Source organism: Thalassophryne amazonica, chromosome 5, assembly GCF_902500255.1.
Source record: "Thalassophryne amazonica chromosome 5, fThaAma1.1, whole genome shotgun sequence".
NCBI lineage: Eukaryota > Metazoa > Chordata > Actinopteri > Batrachoidiformes > Batrachoididae > Thalassophryne > Thalassophryne amazonica.
Genome location: NC_047107.1, coordinates 102,559,856 through 102,577,698, shown reverse-complemented (window position 1 = coordinate 102,577,698; position 17,843 = coordinate 102,559,856). Strand labels below are relative to the sequence as shown.

General features: G+C 47.7%; 1 long non-coding RNA gene across 1 annotated transcript; it reads left to right on the top strand.

Annotated features, from left to right (window-relative positions):
• The first annotated feature begins 177 nt into the window (after positions 1 to 177).
• On the top strand, positions 178 to 12,648 carry LOC117509854. The gene is made up of 3 exons (XR_004560566.1): positions 178 to 325; positions 5,351 to 5,353; positions 12,637 to 12,648. It is a non-coding gene; the product is annotated as an uncharacterized LOC117509854 (long non-coding RNA).
• The last annotated feature ends 5,195 nt before the right edge of the window (positions 12,649 to 17,843 follow it).

Sequence of the window (17,843 nt, the reverse complement as noted above, 5' to 3'; positions counted from 1 at the left end):
GTGCATTTAATACCACCCATCCCTCTATTCTGAGGGATAAGCTTGTGAAGTTGGGTGTGGAGCACATATTTATCTCCTGGATCAGCAGTTACTTGACAGAGAGAACACAGTACGTTAGGTTGGGGCAGGCAATTTCTGGAACTGTGCAAATGAGCATCGGCGCTCCCCATGGAATGGTCCTCTCTCCTTTTCTTTTCACATTGTATACATCTGACTTCACCTACAGGACTCCAACATGTCATATGCAGAAATATTCTGATGACACAGCTGTGGTGGCCTGTGTGAGGGGAGGGGACGAGACAGAGTACAGGGCAGTTATCAAGGAGTTCACCAACTGGAGCAGGTGCAACAGGCTGGTATTGAACACCAGCAAAACAAAGGAAATGATAGTTGACTTTGGCAAGAGGAAAGCACAACACCTACCAGTCAGTATAGACAATGTGAGCATTGAGGTCATCTCCACATACAAGTACCTCGGCGTCCACATTGACAATAGATTGGACTGGTCGGTGCAGGTAAATGCAGCGTATAAAAGGGGACAGAGCAGATTGTTCTTCCTCAGAAGACTGAAATCTGTTGATGTTTGTAGCGATATGCTTTTCCTTTTTTATTAATCTGTTGTGGTCAGCGCTCTATTATTTGCTGTTGTGTGTTGGGGGAACAGCCTATCTGTTAGGGACAGTAACAGACTGGACAAATTTGTCAGGAAGTGCGTGTCAGTGATGGGGAGGGAGGCGGCCTCTGTGGGTGAACTGGTGGAGTGTAGGTTGAGGTGTATTATGAATTCCATTATTAATAACAAATCTCATCCTCTACACGACACTGTGGTTGCTCAGAAAAGCAACTGCAGTGACAGATTCCTCTCCATGAGATGCAGGACTGAGAGGTATAGAAGATCATTTGTCCCGGCCGCCATGAGACTGTTTAACGCTTCTTGTTATTGTAGTTTTATTTCCATGTGTTTTTATATTTGTCTTATTTATTGGTATTTTATTGTATGGATGAACTGTGTATGTATGTATGCTCTCAGGCAGATGAATTTCCCCTTACAGGGGATGAATAAAGTATTTATCTATCTATCTATCTATCTATCTATCTATCTATCTATCTATCTATCTATCTATCTATCTATCTATCTATCTATCTATCTTTCTGCCAATAAATAATAACTCATAAGGTGATGTCATATTAAAAACAGTAGGGAATAGAAATAGCTAAAAAATAGTAAAGTGCTTAAAATGTTTAAAAGGTTTGTAATAAATATACATTTACATAAAAGCCTTCAGAAGAATATAAATACAGTTAAGAGTTGGTTAAAAGTGTGTTACTCTTTATTTTTTCGAAAATGTTTTGTAATTCTATTCAAAGGAATTGTGATCGCATTCTCTGAAATCGTCTAGTAATCCTGGGATCCTTTATTCTTGCAACTTGTAATGTCTTCATTGCAATAAACCGTAGGAGAAACGACTCAAAATAACTCTTGATTATTTCCTCATATTTTTAGGTAAAAGTTTCCCAATGTTATAAAAATGCATTATATGCATTATTAAGCTATTTTTCTGCTTATATTGCATGTTACAGTGAAGCTAAAGAAATGTTTTCATTCATATTTTAAGAGTTTAAAATACGTTTTTCTGCATGTGAACTTAACTTGAGTCTGCCATTTTATGTTAAAAAAGACAAGGGGTAATAACAGTTGGTCATACTGATTTGCAATAAACCTGCATGAGAGAAACAACTCGAAAAAACTTAAGATTATTTCCTCATAATTTCAGGGGTACTGCATTACATTACCCCATATTCAGGGGTACAACACAAATATCACATAATAGAGATCAAAGACATGCACAGTGCAAAAATTAAATGTACTGACAAAAAGCAACTTAAAAAACAGAATACAGTAAAATAATTTCCATGTATTTACCACTGTAAAATGGAAAAAGGGTCTGTCTTTTGACAGATGACTGCTTTCTTGGAGATGTTTAATTAGGTTCACAGGATAGTGATTTAAGACTATGGCAAGAGGTTAGTAGATCAGGGATGGATGCTAGGGATTGGGATAGAGATATGGGATAGGCCTTGAGGTTTGTGGCTCAGTAATTAGTGTGAATTAGAGGGTAATTAGAGTGTAGGGGATCAGAGGTTATGGTTAGTGGTTAAAGGATCAGGAACTATGGATAGAAGTTAGGATTTAGAGTTAAGGGATAGGGTTAGGGGATCAGAGATTACAGCTAGGATTTAGGGGCTACGGGACCAGGTGCGAGGGCTACAAATCAGTGGATTATGGTTAGGTTAGATTTTTAAATGATAAAACAATAATAATCTGCATGGATGAACCTGTGTTCTCAAGCACTTGTTTTCCTTTCTCATAAATGATCAATCTCGTTGTCATCGTCCTGCTCTTGTTGGGCTGAGACACTTGTTTCTTTCTATTTGTGAGACAGTTTCTTGTAAAGCTTCATGCAACAAGAATAATGAACAAAGCCGCTGAAGGAGAGCAGATAAGGTGATCATCATTCAGTTTAAAAGTCCTTTCTTCTATTTGTTATCCATGTCTTCAGGGGTTGGCATCAGCTCGACAACTGTGTCATCACTGGAGACGCCGACTGATGAGATGTCATGATCTGAATCCTTCACAGTGTCTGGACACATAATAGGGTGACACATGATGAAAAACAATAGTATCCCCTTACCTCTAAATTCCACCAAGCACAGTGCATTGTGACCACATCTGTACCATATTTTGGCAGTGTCTATTCATGTCACAGTTGTCAGAGCTGATCTTAGCCATGCTTATAATTCCACCAGGAGTACAGTGGAACCTTTAAGGCATGTCCCAAAAGCATCTTTAAACTTTGCTATGCAGACACTATATGTGAAGTATATTTTTTGACAAATGTTAGTTCTGGTACTTGTCTGTCAGATCAATCAGGCAACGCTCTCACCATGATTAATTCATTTTTTTCCATCATTTCATTTCTCGTCAAAACAAGGAATTTTTAACAAAAAATTCAGCCAGTCTGTATTGTTCAGAGCTGGACTTTTACTGTACAACCTTTGAAGACTACAGCACAATAAAGTAGGAAATAACAACATTACACGTTTCATTCATGCATTCATCTTCTACCGCCTTGTCCAATTAAGGGTCGCGGGGAGCTGGAGCCTATCCCAGCAGTCATAGGGCGTGAGGCAGGGTACACCCAGGACATGACGCCAGTCTGTCGCATGGCCACAAACAGACAAACAAACACAGACACACCCACACGCACACCTACAGACAATTTAAAGATTCCAGTCCACCTAACCCGCATGTCTTTGGATGTGGGAGGAAAGATTCCAGTCCACCTAACCCGCATGTCTTTGGATGTGGGAGGAAACCGGAACACCCGGGGGAAACCCACGCAAACACGGGGAGAACATGCAAACTCCACACAGAAAGGCCACGGGAATCGAACCCACAACCTTCTTGCTGTGAGGCAACAGTGCTAACCACTAATCCACCGTGCCACCCTTACACATGATTAAAACATGCAATTAAAAAACCTTATCACTATAGGCTACAATTAAGACATGGTAGAAGCACAGCATTCAGTGAAAAAGATAACCGAAATCCACAAGTAAACAAATGCTCCACTCCTGAAACACAGCCGGTGTGATGTGATAAATCAAAACCATGGTTGCACATGTGACCTCATGAAGGCATTACTAGTGAAACCAGTGAATTATACTTTCAATCTGTGTAAAATGTTCAAAGCTTCCATTGCTGAAGCTGCAGCAGCAAGCTGTGGCCTGAAGGTCTTAGGTGCCTCAAGGAGCATCAACCCTCGAACACTGTGGTAGACACCGGTGGTCAGAGAAGCTGTCTGACTGAAAAAGGAGTCCTTTTGGGATATGTCATCTCGGAAGACTCCTGAGGAAGTTGCAAGGTACCGACAGGCTCAAAGGGCAGCAGCCTGTGGTGTGGAGGAGGGCAGAGCAACCACGGAGGAGGACTTTCTGTCGGCACCAAGGTGCATCTGGCGGACTGTGAGGCATCTCAGGAGGGGAAAACTGGGAACCATCCAAGTTGTCTACAGTAAGGATGGGACTCTGTTGACCTCAAATGAGGATGTAATCTGGTGCTGGAAAGAACACTTTGAGGAACTCCTGCATCAGACCAGAGCGCCCTCTATAGTAGGGGCAACGCTGGAAGCTGATGAAGGATTATCATTAATTTCCCTGGTGGAAGTCACTGAGGTAATCAAACAACTCTGCAGTGGCAAGGCCCGGGGATTGATGAGATCCATCCGGAAATGCTGAAGGCTCTGGGTGTGGAGGCATTGTCCTGGATGAGACATCTCTTCAACATTATGTTGAGGTCTGAGACAATGCCTAAGGAGTGGCAAACTGGGGTGGTGGTCCCCATATTTAAAAAATAAAAGGGATCCAGAGAGTGTGTCCCAAATACATGCGCATCACACTACTCAGCCTCCCTGGTAAAGTCTACTCCAGGGTGCTGGAAAGGAGGGATTTGGCCGATAATCGAACCTCTGATTGAAGAGGAACAATGCGGGTTCTGTCTTGGACGTGGAACAACCAACCAGCTCTTCACTCTCACAAGGATCCTGGAGGTTGAATGGGAGTATGCCCATCCAGTCTACATGTGTTTTGTGGACTTGGAAAAGGCGTATGATTGGGTACCCCAGGAGATACTGTGGGAGGTGCTGTGGGAGTATGGAGTGACGGGGTCCCTTTTCAGGGCTGACCCATCTCTGTACTCACAAATCGAGAGCTGTGTTTGTGTGCTCGGCAGTAAGTCAGACTTGTTTCCGGCTGGGGTTGGCTTCCGCCAGGGCTCCATGTCACCACTCCTGTTTGTGATATTCATGGACAGGATGTTGAGGCATAGTCGGGGGAAGGAGAGTGTCCAGTTTGGTGGGCTCAGGGTCTACATAACTGGTTTTTGCAGATGATGTGGCCCTGTTGGCTTCATTGGCCTGTGACCTCCAGCACTCACTGGATTGGTTCACAGCTGAGTGTGAAGCGGCTGGGATGAGGATCGGCACCTTTAAATTGAAGCCATGGTTATCAGAAAACCAATGGATTGCCTACTCTGGGTAGGGAATGTGGTCTTGCCCCAACTGAAGGAGTTCAAGTACCTCAGGGTCTTGTTCATGAGTGGGGACAATGGAGCATGAGACTGGCCGGAGAATTGGTGCAGCAGGGGTGGTATTGCTTTTGCTCTCCCATAATGTTGTGATGAAATTGGAGCTGAGCCAAAAGGCAAAGCTCTTGATCTACTGGTCAATCTAGGCCGATATCAAACCTATCATTTTGTTCTAAAATTCTAGAAACAGTGGTTTCACGGCAGCTTGTGGGCCACCTTACTGAGAATAATCTTTCTGAGCCACTGCAGTCTGCTTTTAGAAAATATCATTCCACAGAGACAGCTCTCACTAAGGTGGTGAATGATCTTCTGCTTGCAATGGATTCGGACACCACTACGGTTTTGTTGCTGTTGGATCTCAGTGCTGCATTTGATACCGTGGATCATCATATTCTACTCAATAGGCTGGAGAATCATTTTGGGATTACTGGGAGTGCCCTTGCATGGTTGACATCATACCTGAGCAGTCATTCTCATTGTTTTGTACAACCCCTGTTCCAAAGTTGCAATGTTGTGTAAAATGTAAATAAAAACAGAATACAATGATTTGCAAATCATCTTGAACCTATATTCAGTGGGATACACCACAAAGACAAGATATTTAATGTTAAAACTGATTAACTTTATTGTTTTTGTGCAAATATTTGCTCATTTTGAAATGGATGCCTGCAACACGTTTCAAAAAAGCTGGGACAGTGGTATGTTTACCACTGTGTTAGATCACCTTTCCTTCTAACAACACTCAATAAGCATTTGGGAACTGAGGACACTAATCATTGAAGTTTGCAGGTGGAATTCTTTCCCATTCTTACTTGATGTTCGACTTTAGCTGTTCAACAGTCCGGTGTCTCCGTTGTCATATTTTGCGCTTCGTAATGTGCCACACATTTTCAATGGGCGACAGGTCTGGACTGCAGGCAGGCTAGTCTAGTACCCGCACTCTTTTACTACGAAGCCACGCTGTTGTAACATGTGCAGAATGTGGATTGGCATTGTCTTGCTGAAATAAGCAGGGACGTCCCTGAAAAAGACGTTGCTTGGATGGCAGCATGTGTTGCTCCAAAACCTGGATGTACCTTTCAGCATTGATGGTGCCATCACAGATGTGTAAGTTGCCCATGTCATGGGCACTAACACACCCCCAGCATTACAGGTGCTGGCTTTTGAACTTTGCGCTGGTAACAATCTGGATGGTCTTTTTCCTCTTTTGTCCGGAGGACACGACGTCCATGATTTCCAAAAATAATTTGAAATGTGGCCTCATCAGACCACAGCACACTTTTCCACTTTGCGTCTGAGAAGGGCCTGAGCATTTCTGGATGTTGTTGATGTATGGCTTTTGCTTTGCATGGTAGAGCTTTAACTTGCACTTGTAGATGTAGCGACGAACTCTGTTAACTGACAGTGGTTTTCTGAAATGTTCCTGAGCCCACGTAGTAACATCCTTTACACAATGTCAGTTTTTAATGCAGTGCCGCCTGCGGGGTCGAAGGGCATTCAGTGTTGGTTTTCGGCCCTTCCGCTTACATGTAGAAGGTTCTGCAGATTCTCTGAATCTTCTGATTATATTATGGACTGTAGATGATGCAATACCTAAATTCCTTGCAATTGAACGTTGAGAAACATTGTTCTTAAACAAAGGACGTACAGGAGCACTTCAGCATAACAAAAAAATATTATATTTACAGTTTAAAGGAGGCTTCAGCATAATGATGAATACCATCTTTACATACACACACATCTTTACGAGTGACAGGGCAAAAAAAAATCTAAGAAGGTATCAGAAAATTTAATTTGAGATGGCAATAAAAGGTTAACAGAAAATAGAAGGGCATGTAATCATGTTAGGGTTGTTAGAGATGTTCGTAGAGGAGGTACTCTAATAAGAGCTGGGTTTTCAAAAATGACTTGAAAGTAGAGAGGGGTGCCTCTGCTCTGATAGTATTCGGTAGCTTGTTCCACCATCAGAGAACCACAAATTGGAAAAGTCTGAATGGCCTTAAGGATGGCAGTGCTCAACGCCATTCCTTGGAGGATTGAAGCAGTTGGGGTTTGTCTGGGATTTTCTGCTGACGGATCCCCTCCCGTTAATTTAATGTGGGGAGCGAACTTGGGGACTCAAAGATTGACAGTAGATGGACTTAAAAACCAGATGCTGTATTAAAGAAATGCCCACATTGAACAAGAGAGTCACCATTTACAGCGCTGGGAGCTTGACAACAGACGTCTCATGCACCGCTGAGGCCAAGAACCCCGACTTCCAGGCTATAGCTGCTCTTAAGCCTGTCCTGGGCCCCCAGGTGGGCGGGTCTGGCCCTATTGGGTGAAAAGTGTTGTGTTTGACATGTATATGCGGTGATGCATTATCTGAAATGGTATATCTAAAAGTAAAATTGTGTTTAGTCTGTGTAGCATGGTAAGCAAAAGGACAGTACACATCATGGCGTCCCAGAGGAGATATGAAGTTATCAATGTAGCAAAGTAGAGACATACTGCCCAACAGGTAGCATAAGATTTTTTGAGAGCATTTAATTAGATGGGTGCAGACCCACTAGGCATTAGTGACTTGAATCTGATGTGGCTGGCAATGGACAGACAATGGAGTTTGATAAAGAGTGAACTTATGCCCCTTTTTAGGTTGACCAAAAAAAAAACCAGAAACACTACGGCGTTCTGGATCATCTGTAAAGGCTTCACCTTGAAAGCTGGGAGGCTCATGGAAGAGTGTTACAGAACTCAAGGTGAGAGATAACCATGGCCTGTCCCAAGAGAGTTGGGTGGGATACTGAGTTAACCAGTTGATTTTTCTATTGTTTTTTGGTTGTGCTATAGTACAAATAGGTGCAACCAGGATTACTCTGGAAATCCATATTTGACACTTGCTTGATTCTCTTTCTGTGCACGTTATTTTGATTTTGTACAAATCGGAATTATTCCAGAAATATTGCATGTTCAATAATATTTTTGCTCTTCTAGCAATTGTGATACTTATTGCAAACAACATTTTGAGATACTATATCGGCCGGTGACCTCCAACACTCACTGGATCAGTTCGCAGCCAAGTGTGAAGCGGCTGGGATGAGGATCAGCACCTCTAAATCTGAGGCCATGGTTCTCAGCAGTAAACCGATGGATTGGCTACTCCGGGTAGGGAATGGGCCTTGCCCCAAATGAAGGAGTTCAAGTACCTCTGGGTCTTGTTCACGAGTGAGGTGACGATGGAATGTGAGATTTGCCAGAGAATCAGCGCAGCAGGGGTGGTATTGCATTCTCTCGACCGTACTGTTGTGACAAAAAGGGAGCTGAGCCAAAAGGCGAAGCTCTCGATCTACTGGTCAATCTTCATTCCTACTCTCACCTATGGTCATGAGTGTTGGGTCGTGACTGAAAGAACTAGATCGCGGGTACAAGCAGCCGAAATGGGCTTCCTCAAAAGGGTAGCTGGTGTCTCCCTTAGAAATAGGGTGAGAAGTTCGGTCATGCGTGGGGAGTTCGGACTAGAGTCATTGCTCCTTCGCATTGAAAGGAGTCAGCTGAGGTGGTTCGGGCATCTGGTAAGCATGCCCCCTGGGGACGTCTCAAGGGAGGTGTTCCAGGCACATCCAGCTGGGAGGAGACCCCAGGGAAGACCCAGGACTAGGTGGAGAGATTATATCTCCACACTGTCCTGGGAACCCCTCGGGATCCCCCAGTCAGAGGTGGTCAATGTGGCACGGGAACAGGAAGTCTGGGGTCCCCTGCTGGAGCTGTTGCCCCCGCGACCTGAACCCGGAAAAGTAGTTGAAGATGGGTGAGTGAGTGAGTGAGTGATATGTAAATACTAGCAAGTTGCCCGTGTAGATACACGGGCTCTAGTTTGAATCAAATACATAAACATACCAAAAGGCAAACGCCAGCTCTCCCCAGTTTGTCCATGATCAAAGTTACACACATGCACAAACGTGCACAGAGGCCACTTGGCTTTTAATATATGGTCATTTTCGAGACATGGGAACATTCTTGGGATGCAGACCTTGGACAAGTTCAGAGATGGCGAACCTTGACCTATTTTAAGAGGTCAAAAGGTCACATTCTGTTTCCTGTTTTTATGCTCATATGGCCGAGGGTATTTTAGCATTGCGTTATATAATCACAGCACTGTGATTTGTTAATACTTGTGCATTATCTGTCGCAAGCAGGTGTCACATGTCACCAAATCAATTTCAATAGAACTCACCTTGGATGTTTCCAAAAAGTGTTTGACAGTAACGGTTGTATAAAATGTTTAATATTTTACACATAGAAAATAGTCTGGTTTCTGCTTTTTGGATCTAACGGTCACAGTATCACATCATCAGTACTGTGATGAATTCATTTTTGTGGTCTTCTCTGAACTTCAAGAGTATGCGATGACAAAACCCAAATGTCAAGCTGTTTAATCATTTTGCACCCACCCCCAACACACACACACACATACACACACACACACACACACCATAAAAGGTTTCAGAATGTCATATCAATTTGGGGACTGGGGGCTGGGGTTTTTTTCCGATTCTCAGCAGACGTTTTCGCACAAACCCATACAGGTCCCATGTAACAGAAGTACTAAGAAATCTTTTTACAAGCCTTTATTCTGTTTTACAGCCATTTCCTGGGTTTACTGTTTAATGGTTATGGTAATAAACTTATCCAGCAGAAGTGAATCCAGTCTGCTCACGTTTGACAAACTCAGGTCAAATATCAGGTATAAACAGTGTTGCCAAAGTACATTTTATAAAGTTACTTTATTAGTTACTTTATACAGTTCATTAGTAGCTGCAGACAACTTTTCGGCAGCTGCTGAATGTAACTAATAAAGTAATTAGTAATCTAACGGTTATTTTTAAGATTGAGTACTCAGCAAAGTAATCAGCAAAGTAACTATTAGATACTTTGCTGATTAGTTACTTTTCTGAGTACTCAATCTTAAGAGCCCCTTCCCACATAACACGATTAAAGCTGACTAGTGCACAAAGGAGGAACTGCATGCCATTCATGAAAAATCGGAGCCACCTCTAACGTCTTGTACACCTGTCACTACAACTATTCGCGCACACCAGCAGCCAAAAGACATGTGGTGTGCATATGCTTCATGCTCCCCCACTCCACAACACATGGCATGTGTGTGTTTTGTGCGCATCCCCCCTCCCCACCCACAACACACGGGGCGTGCGGGGGGAGCACACTTGCATGAAATTGTATGTTATGTATAGGGTTGGGTATCGAGAACCGGTTCTTTTCGAGTATCGTTAAGAAATTATTCGATCCACTGATATCAATAGCATTTTTGCTTAACGATTCCCTTATCGGTCCTTCAGAGCGGCCATTGTTTTGAGGGTGTTTGTCAGGAAAATGATCATTTCTCTACGTTGATTACAGACCCTGCAGCGGGTCTGCAATCAACCGTTTCTGCAGCGTGACACCACTTTGAAGTGTGAATCAATTAAGCAATGCTTGGATCCATTAGCTCATTGGTTCTTTGATTCGCTGCTCTTCAGAAACGACAAGTCTGCTTCTTAACCCCCCTCAAAGCCATTAAAATATCGTGAGTCACTTTTGTGTGGATTAAAGTCACTAACTGGGACTCATGTTTTGTTGCAGTCAAGAAACGAGAATCGTCATCCTTTCCGTTGGCACAGCTCCAAACGCTGCGCGGCTCTCTGCTGAGACAGAGTCCGGTCGGAATTAATAACTTCAAAAAGAATTGCCACTTTGAATAAAATGACACTGCTTATAAACGTTGTAATACAGAGAAGAAACTACAATTGACTAAAATGTTTTTTCCCTCCCAAAATGAGACTTCCTGGGTTCCTTATAAATTTTATCCTGACGTGCAGCGCAGCCAGCTGTAAGAGCTCAGCTCAGACGTATGGAAAGACATTCATACCAATAATGTCTGAAAGGAAATGCTTTTGACAATAACAATAGATTTTGTTTATTTCTATTTATGTCCAGAGATCAAGGATCCACCATGTAGAGTTTATTATGTCCAAAGTGTTGTGAAAGTGTAGGAACACGGACCCACAACAGGGGGCGCAATGAACGGACAATGGAGGAAGATAAATAACAAGGTTTACTATTGTGAAACAAGCACAATAAGTACAACAATCACAATTTGGGGTCGAATTTGCTGGTGTCGTGTGGGCAGGCTCGAAGGTAGGAGACGCCCGTCTCAGTCGAACCGGAACCACCCCGATCTCCTCTGCCACCGAACCCTGGAAATACTGGAACCGCCAAGTCCCGAATTCCCAGGTGGCCACTGCCTCCGCTCGTCGGATCCGGTACTGCTGGCAGGAGAGAGCAACAACACACAGGTGTGATGCGACAGCACCCAGTAACGGAGAGGGGAGAAGCCGCCTCCACCTCTTGTCAATGCACAACAGGAAGGTGAGTACTTCTCCAAGCAATGAAGCTTCTAGCAGTCAACAATCCTGAAAAGGTTTAACAAATGATTAGCTGGTTAATCAGAATAAGAATGCAGAGATACTACCTCAGTCTTAGGCGATATCTCGGCACTGAGGTGGAGACGCCGTCCTCCTGATATACCTTGGTGCCGAGTAGAAACAGCTGTGTCCAATAATGGGTGACAGCTGTCACCCTGGCTGCTCATCTCAGGTGGCGACGCCCTCTGGTGCCTGGAGCCCGCACTCCAGGCAGGGCGCCCTCTGGTGGTGGTGGGCCAGCAGTACCTCCTCTTCAGCGGCCCACACAACAGGACCCCCCCCTCAACGGGCGCCTCCTGGCGCACGACCGGGCCTGTCCGGATGGCGACGGTAGAAGTCGGCCAGGAGGGCCGGGACCAGGATGAAGCTCCTCTTCACCCAGGAGCGTTCTTCGGGGCCGTACCCCTCCCAGTCCACCAGGTACTGAAGACCCCGACCCATTCGACGGACATCGAGGAGCCGACGCACGGTCCAAGCCGGTTCCCCGTCGATGATCCGGGCAGGAGGTGGTGCCGGACCCGGGGTGCAGAGGGGTGAGGTGTGATGGGGCTTTATCCGGGAGACGTGGAATACTGGGTGAATCCGCAGCGAGGCCGGCAACTGAAGCCTCACTGCGGCGGGATTGATGATTTTGAGGACCTTGAAGGGGCCGATGTATCGGTCTTGGAGCTTGGGGGAGTCCACTTGAAGGGGAATGTCCTTGGTGGACAACCATACCTCCTGCCCAGGACGATACGTGGGAGCCGGGGCCCGCCGCCGGTCTGCATGTGTCTTCGCTCTCGTCCGGGCCTTCAACAAGGCAGAGCGGGCGGCACGCCACACCCGACGGCACCTCCGTAGGTGGGCCTGGACCGAGGGCACACCGACCTCTCCCTCGACCACCGGAAACAAGGGGGGCTGATACCCCAAGCACACCTCAAACGGGGAGAGGCCGGTGGCTGATGACACTTGGCTGTTGTGAGCGTACTCGATCCAGGCCAGGTGGGTACTCCAGGCCGTCGGGTGCGCGGCTGTCACACAGCGTAGTGTCTGCTCCAAGTCCTGGTTCGCCCGCTCTGCTTGCCCGTTGGTCTGGGGATGATACCCAGACGAGAGGCTGACCGTGGCCCCCAGTTCCCGGCAGAAGCTCCTCCAGACGTGTGAGGTGAACTGGGGACCGCGATCGGAGACGATGTCTGATGGTATACCATGCAGACGGACGACGTGGTGGACCAGGAGGTCCGCTGTCTCCTGGGCCGTTGGAAGCTTCGGGAGGGCCACGAAGTGGGCCGCCTTGGAGAAACGGTCCACTATCGTGAAGACGACGGTGTTTCCCTGGGACGGCGGGAGACCCGTGACGAAGTCCAGGCCGATGTGGGACCAGGGGCGATGAGGCACGGGCAGTGGCTGTAGCTGCCCTGAGGTCTTCTGGTGGTTGGCCTTGCCCCTGGCGCAGGTGGTACAGGCCTGGACGTAATCCCGGACATCGGCCTCCAGGGATGCCCACCAGAAGCGTTGCCGGACGACTGTCACGGTCCTTCGCACCCCCGGGTGACAGGAGAGCTTAGAACCGTGACAGAAGTCTAGGACTGCGGCCCTGGCCTCTGGTGGGACGTATAGTTTGTTCTTTGGTCCGTTTCCGGGGTCCGGGACACGGGTCAGGGCCTCCCGGACGGTCTTCTCCACGTCCCAGGTGAGGGCGGCCACGATAGCGGACTCCGGGATGATGGGATCCGGGGGATCCGACGGTTCCGTTTTGACCTCATCTTCGTGCACCCGGGACAATGCATCCGATCTCTGGTTCTTGGTCCCGGGGCGGTAGGTAATCCGGAAGTCAAAACGGCCAAAGAACAGTGACCAGCGGGCTTGCCTGGGGTTCAGACGCTTAGCGGTCCTGATGTACTCCAGGTTCCGATGGTCAGTGAAAACCGTGAATGGCACGGCTGTTCCCTCCAACAGATGTCTCCACTCTTCGAGGGCCTCTTTCACAGCAAGGAGTTCCCGATTGCCGACGTCATAGTTCCGTTCAGCGGGGGTCAACCTGCGGGAAAAATAGGCACACGGGTGAAGGACCTTATCGGTCTTCCCGCTCTGGGAGAGCACCGCTCCTATCCCTGAGTCCGAGGCATCCACTTCAACCACTAACTGGCGGCTAGGATCGGGCTGCACCAGAACTGGTGCAGACGAGAAGCGCCGTTTCAACTCCTTGAACGCGGCCTCGCACCGGTCCGACCAGGTGAAGGGAACTTTTGGAGAGGTCAGGGCTGTCAGGGGGCTAACTACCTGACTGTAGCCCTTGATGAACCTCCTATAGAAATTAGCAAAGCCGAAGAACTGTTGCAGCTTCCTACGGCTTGTGGGTTGGGGCCAGTCTCTCACCGCCGCAACCTTGGCCGGGTCCGGGGCGACGGAGTTAGAGGAGATGATAAACCCCAGGAAGGACAAAGAAGTGCGGTGGAACTCACACTTCTCGCCCTTCACAAACAGACGGTTCTCCAACAACCGCTGTAGGACCTGACGGACATGCTTGACATGGGTCTCAGGATCCGGAGAAAAGATGAGTATATCGTCTAGATATACGAAGACGAACCGGTGCAGGAAGTCCCGCAAGACATCGTTTACCAACGCTTGGAAGGTCGCGGGAGCATTAGTGAGACCGAACGGCATGACCAGGTACTCAAAATGACCTAAGGAGGTGTTAAATGCCGTCTTCCATTCGTCTCCCTTCCGAATCCGAACCAAATGGTACGCGTTCCTAAGATCCAGCTTGGTGAAGATTCTGGCTCCATGCAAGGGGGTGAACACTGAATCCAACAAGGGCAACGGGTATCGGTTGCGAACCGTGATCTCGTTCAACCCCCTGTAATCAATGCATGGACGAAGTCCGCCATCTTTTTTACCCACAAAAAAGAAACCAGCGCCCATCGGTGAGGTGGAATTCCGGATCAACCCGGCGGCTAATGAGTCCCGGATGTAGGTCTCCATTGATTCGCGTTCCGGCCGTGAGAGGTTGTACAGCCTACTGGACGGGAACTCACTGCCTGGAACCAAATCAATGGCACAATCGTACGGGCGGTGGGGAGGAAGCGTGAGAGCCAGATCCTTGCTGAACACGTCCACAAGGTCATGGTACTCCGCTGGCACCGCCTTCAGATTGGGCGGGACTCGGACCTCCTCCTTAGCTTGGGAGCCGGGAGGAACCGAGGAACCGAGACACTCCCGATGGCAGGTTTCGCTCCACTGAACCACCACCCCGGACGGCCAATCAATCCGGGGATTGTGCTTAAGCATCCATGGAAACCCTAAAACCACACGGGAGGTGGCCTGAGTCACGAAGAACTCGATCACCTCCCGGTGGTTGCCTGACACCACCAGAGTTACTGGAGGTGTCTTGTGTGTGATTGGTGGGAGTAGGGAGCCATCTAGTGCTCGAACCTGCACAGGCGAGGTAAGAGCCACCAGAGGGAGCCCTATCTCCCTGGCCCATCTACTGTCAAGCAGATTCCCCTCAGAGCCCGTGTCCACCAGTGCTGGGGCCTTCAGGGTTGAATCCTCAAACAGGATCGTGACTGGGAGTCGTGTAGCAATGTGGGTGTGTCCCACGTGAATGTTTTGGCCCACCCCTGGCCCAGTCTCTAGGGGCGGGCGTTGGAGTTTAACCGCTCGGGGCATTTGTTTGCCATATGCTCACTCGAGCCACAAACATAACAAGCTCCGTGGGCCCGCCTCCTTTGTGCTCCAGGTGCCCTAAATGTTGCCCTGCTCGTGTCCATAGCTTCGTCAGCAGGGGGAGCCGTAAGCGCACGGAGCGCCGGAACAGAGGAGCGTGGGGACGGCGGAACTAGATCGGACCCGGAAGGGAGAGGGACGACCCGTGCCTGGCCACGCCCTTCGCCTCGTTCCCGACGGCGTTCTTCTAACCGGTTGTTAAGCCGTATGACTAGATCAATGAGCCCATCTAGATCCCGCGGTTCGTCCTTAGCCACCAGGTGCTCTTTTAGGACCAGTGACAGTCCGTTTACAAAGGCAGCGCGGAGGGCAGTGCTATTCCAGCCGGATCTCGCCGCCGCGATGCGGAAGGCGACTGCATAGGCAGCTGCGCTCCGACGTCCCTGTCGTATGGACAGTAATGCGGTTGAAGCGGACTCTCCTCTGTTGGGATGATCGAACACCGTTCTGAGCTCCCGTACAAACCCGTCGTATGACTGAAGGAGCCGTGAGTTCTGCTCCCAGAGCGCTGTAGCCCAAGCGCGTGCCTCCCCGCGAAGCAGATTTATCACATAAGCTACCCTGCTAGCATCAGTTGCGTACATCACGGAACGCTGAGCGAAGACGAGCGAACATTGCATAAGAAAGTCCGCGCACGTCTCCACACAGCCTCCGTACGGTTCTGGAGGGCTTATGTAGGCTTCTGGGGACGGAGGAAGGGACCGTTGAACGACCAGAGGAACGTTGCTTTCGCGCGCAGGGTCCTCAGGAGGGAGAGCCGCAGCGGCGCCCGAAGGGCGCGCCTCCACTTGTGCGGCGAGAGCCTCCACCCTGCGGTTTAGGAGTACGTGCTGCTCGGTCATTAAATCGATCCGAGAGGTGAAAGCGGTGAGGATCCACTGCAACTCACCGATTACCCCTCCCGAAGCCTCCGCCGCGCCTTGGTCTTCCATTGGCCGTTCAACAGCCGGTTGACGCCCCTCGGGGTCCATGACGCTGGCCGAGATATCCTGTTGTGAAAGTGTAGGAACACGGACCCACAACAGGGGGCGCAATGAACGGACAATGGAGGAAGATAAATAACAAGGTTTACTATTGTGAAACAAGCACAATAAGTACAACAATCACAATTTGGGGTCGAATTTGCTGGTGTCGTGTGGGCAGGCTCGAAGGTAGGAGACGCCCGTCTCAGTCGAACCGGAACCACCCCGATCTCCTCTGCCACCGAACCCTGGAAATACTGGAACCGCCAAGTCCCGAATTCCCAGGTGGCCACTGCCTCCGCTCGTCGGATCCGGTACTGCTGGCAGGAGAGAGCAACAACACACAGGTGTGATGCGACAGCACCCAGTAACGGAGAGGGGAGAAGCCGCCTCCACCTCTTGTCAATGCACAACAGGAAGGTGAGTACTTCTCCAAGCAATGAAGCTTCTAGCAGTCAACAATCCTGAAAAGGTTTAACAAATGATTAGCTGGTTAATCAGAATAAGAATGCAGAGATACTACCTCAGTCTTAGGCGATATCTCGGCACTGAGGTGGAGACGCCGTCCTCCTGATATACCTTGGTGCCGAGTAGAAACAGCTGTGTCCAATAATGGGTGACAGCTGTCACCCTGGCTGCTCATCTCAGGTGGCGACGCCCTCTGGTGCCTGGAGCCCGCACTCCATGCAGGGCGCCCTCTGGTGGTGGTGGGCCAGCAGTACCTCCTCTTCAGCGGCCCACACAACACAAAGTTTAAGGATCTAGTAACCAATTTCATATTTATTTACTTTAAGACTCAATAAAATGTTGTTCAATTTCAATTCAATTTAATCAGCTTATAAAGTGCCAGATCACAACAAAAGCCGTCTCAAGGCACCTCACATAGAACAGTTCAACATAAAAAAAAAAAATAAATAAATAAATAAATAAAAATTAAAACATTCAAATACATAATTAAAAACAGAATAAAAGAATAAAACAGATAAAAAATAAAAACTATTCATAAGAAAGAGAATAAAAATAGGCTTTAAGTCTTGACTTAAAAATGTCCACGGACTCCGACTGCCTCACGGTCGCAGGAAGACCGTTCCACAGAGCGGGTGCACGATAAGAAAAAGCTCTTTGACCCGCTGACACAGAAAACCTGTAAAGCCTACTTTTAGTAGACAAAAAATTCACAAGAGGTATCAATAAGGGAATCGATAAGGAATCGGATAAATAAGCAGAATCGATACTGGTATCGATATTGATAAAATTTTATCAATACCCATCCTTAGTTATGTATATGTATGTACAGATGGGGAGCGGCCAGCCAGTGCGCACACAGCACAGTGAAGCACCTCTCAGCTGATCACCGGCCAGAGACTCACTGACAGCTGGAAGTGACAACTCACTGCACACGACGTGTCACATTAAAAACACAGAGGCCACAGCCAGGACAAGTATATAAATAAGTACTACAATAACTACATACACAATTACATGCCAAAATAACTAAAGAAGAAATGATCACATAAGAACAGAAACAGAGAGTGACACTTTGGTCTTTGCGCTGAACAGACA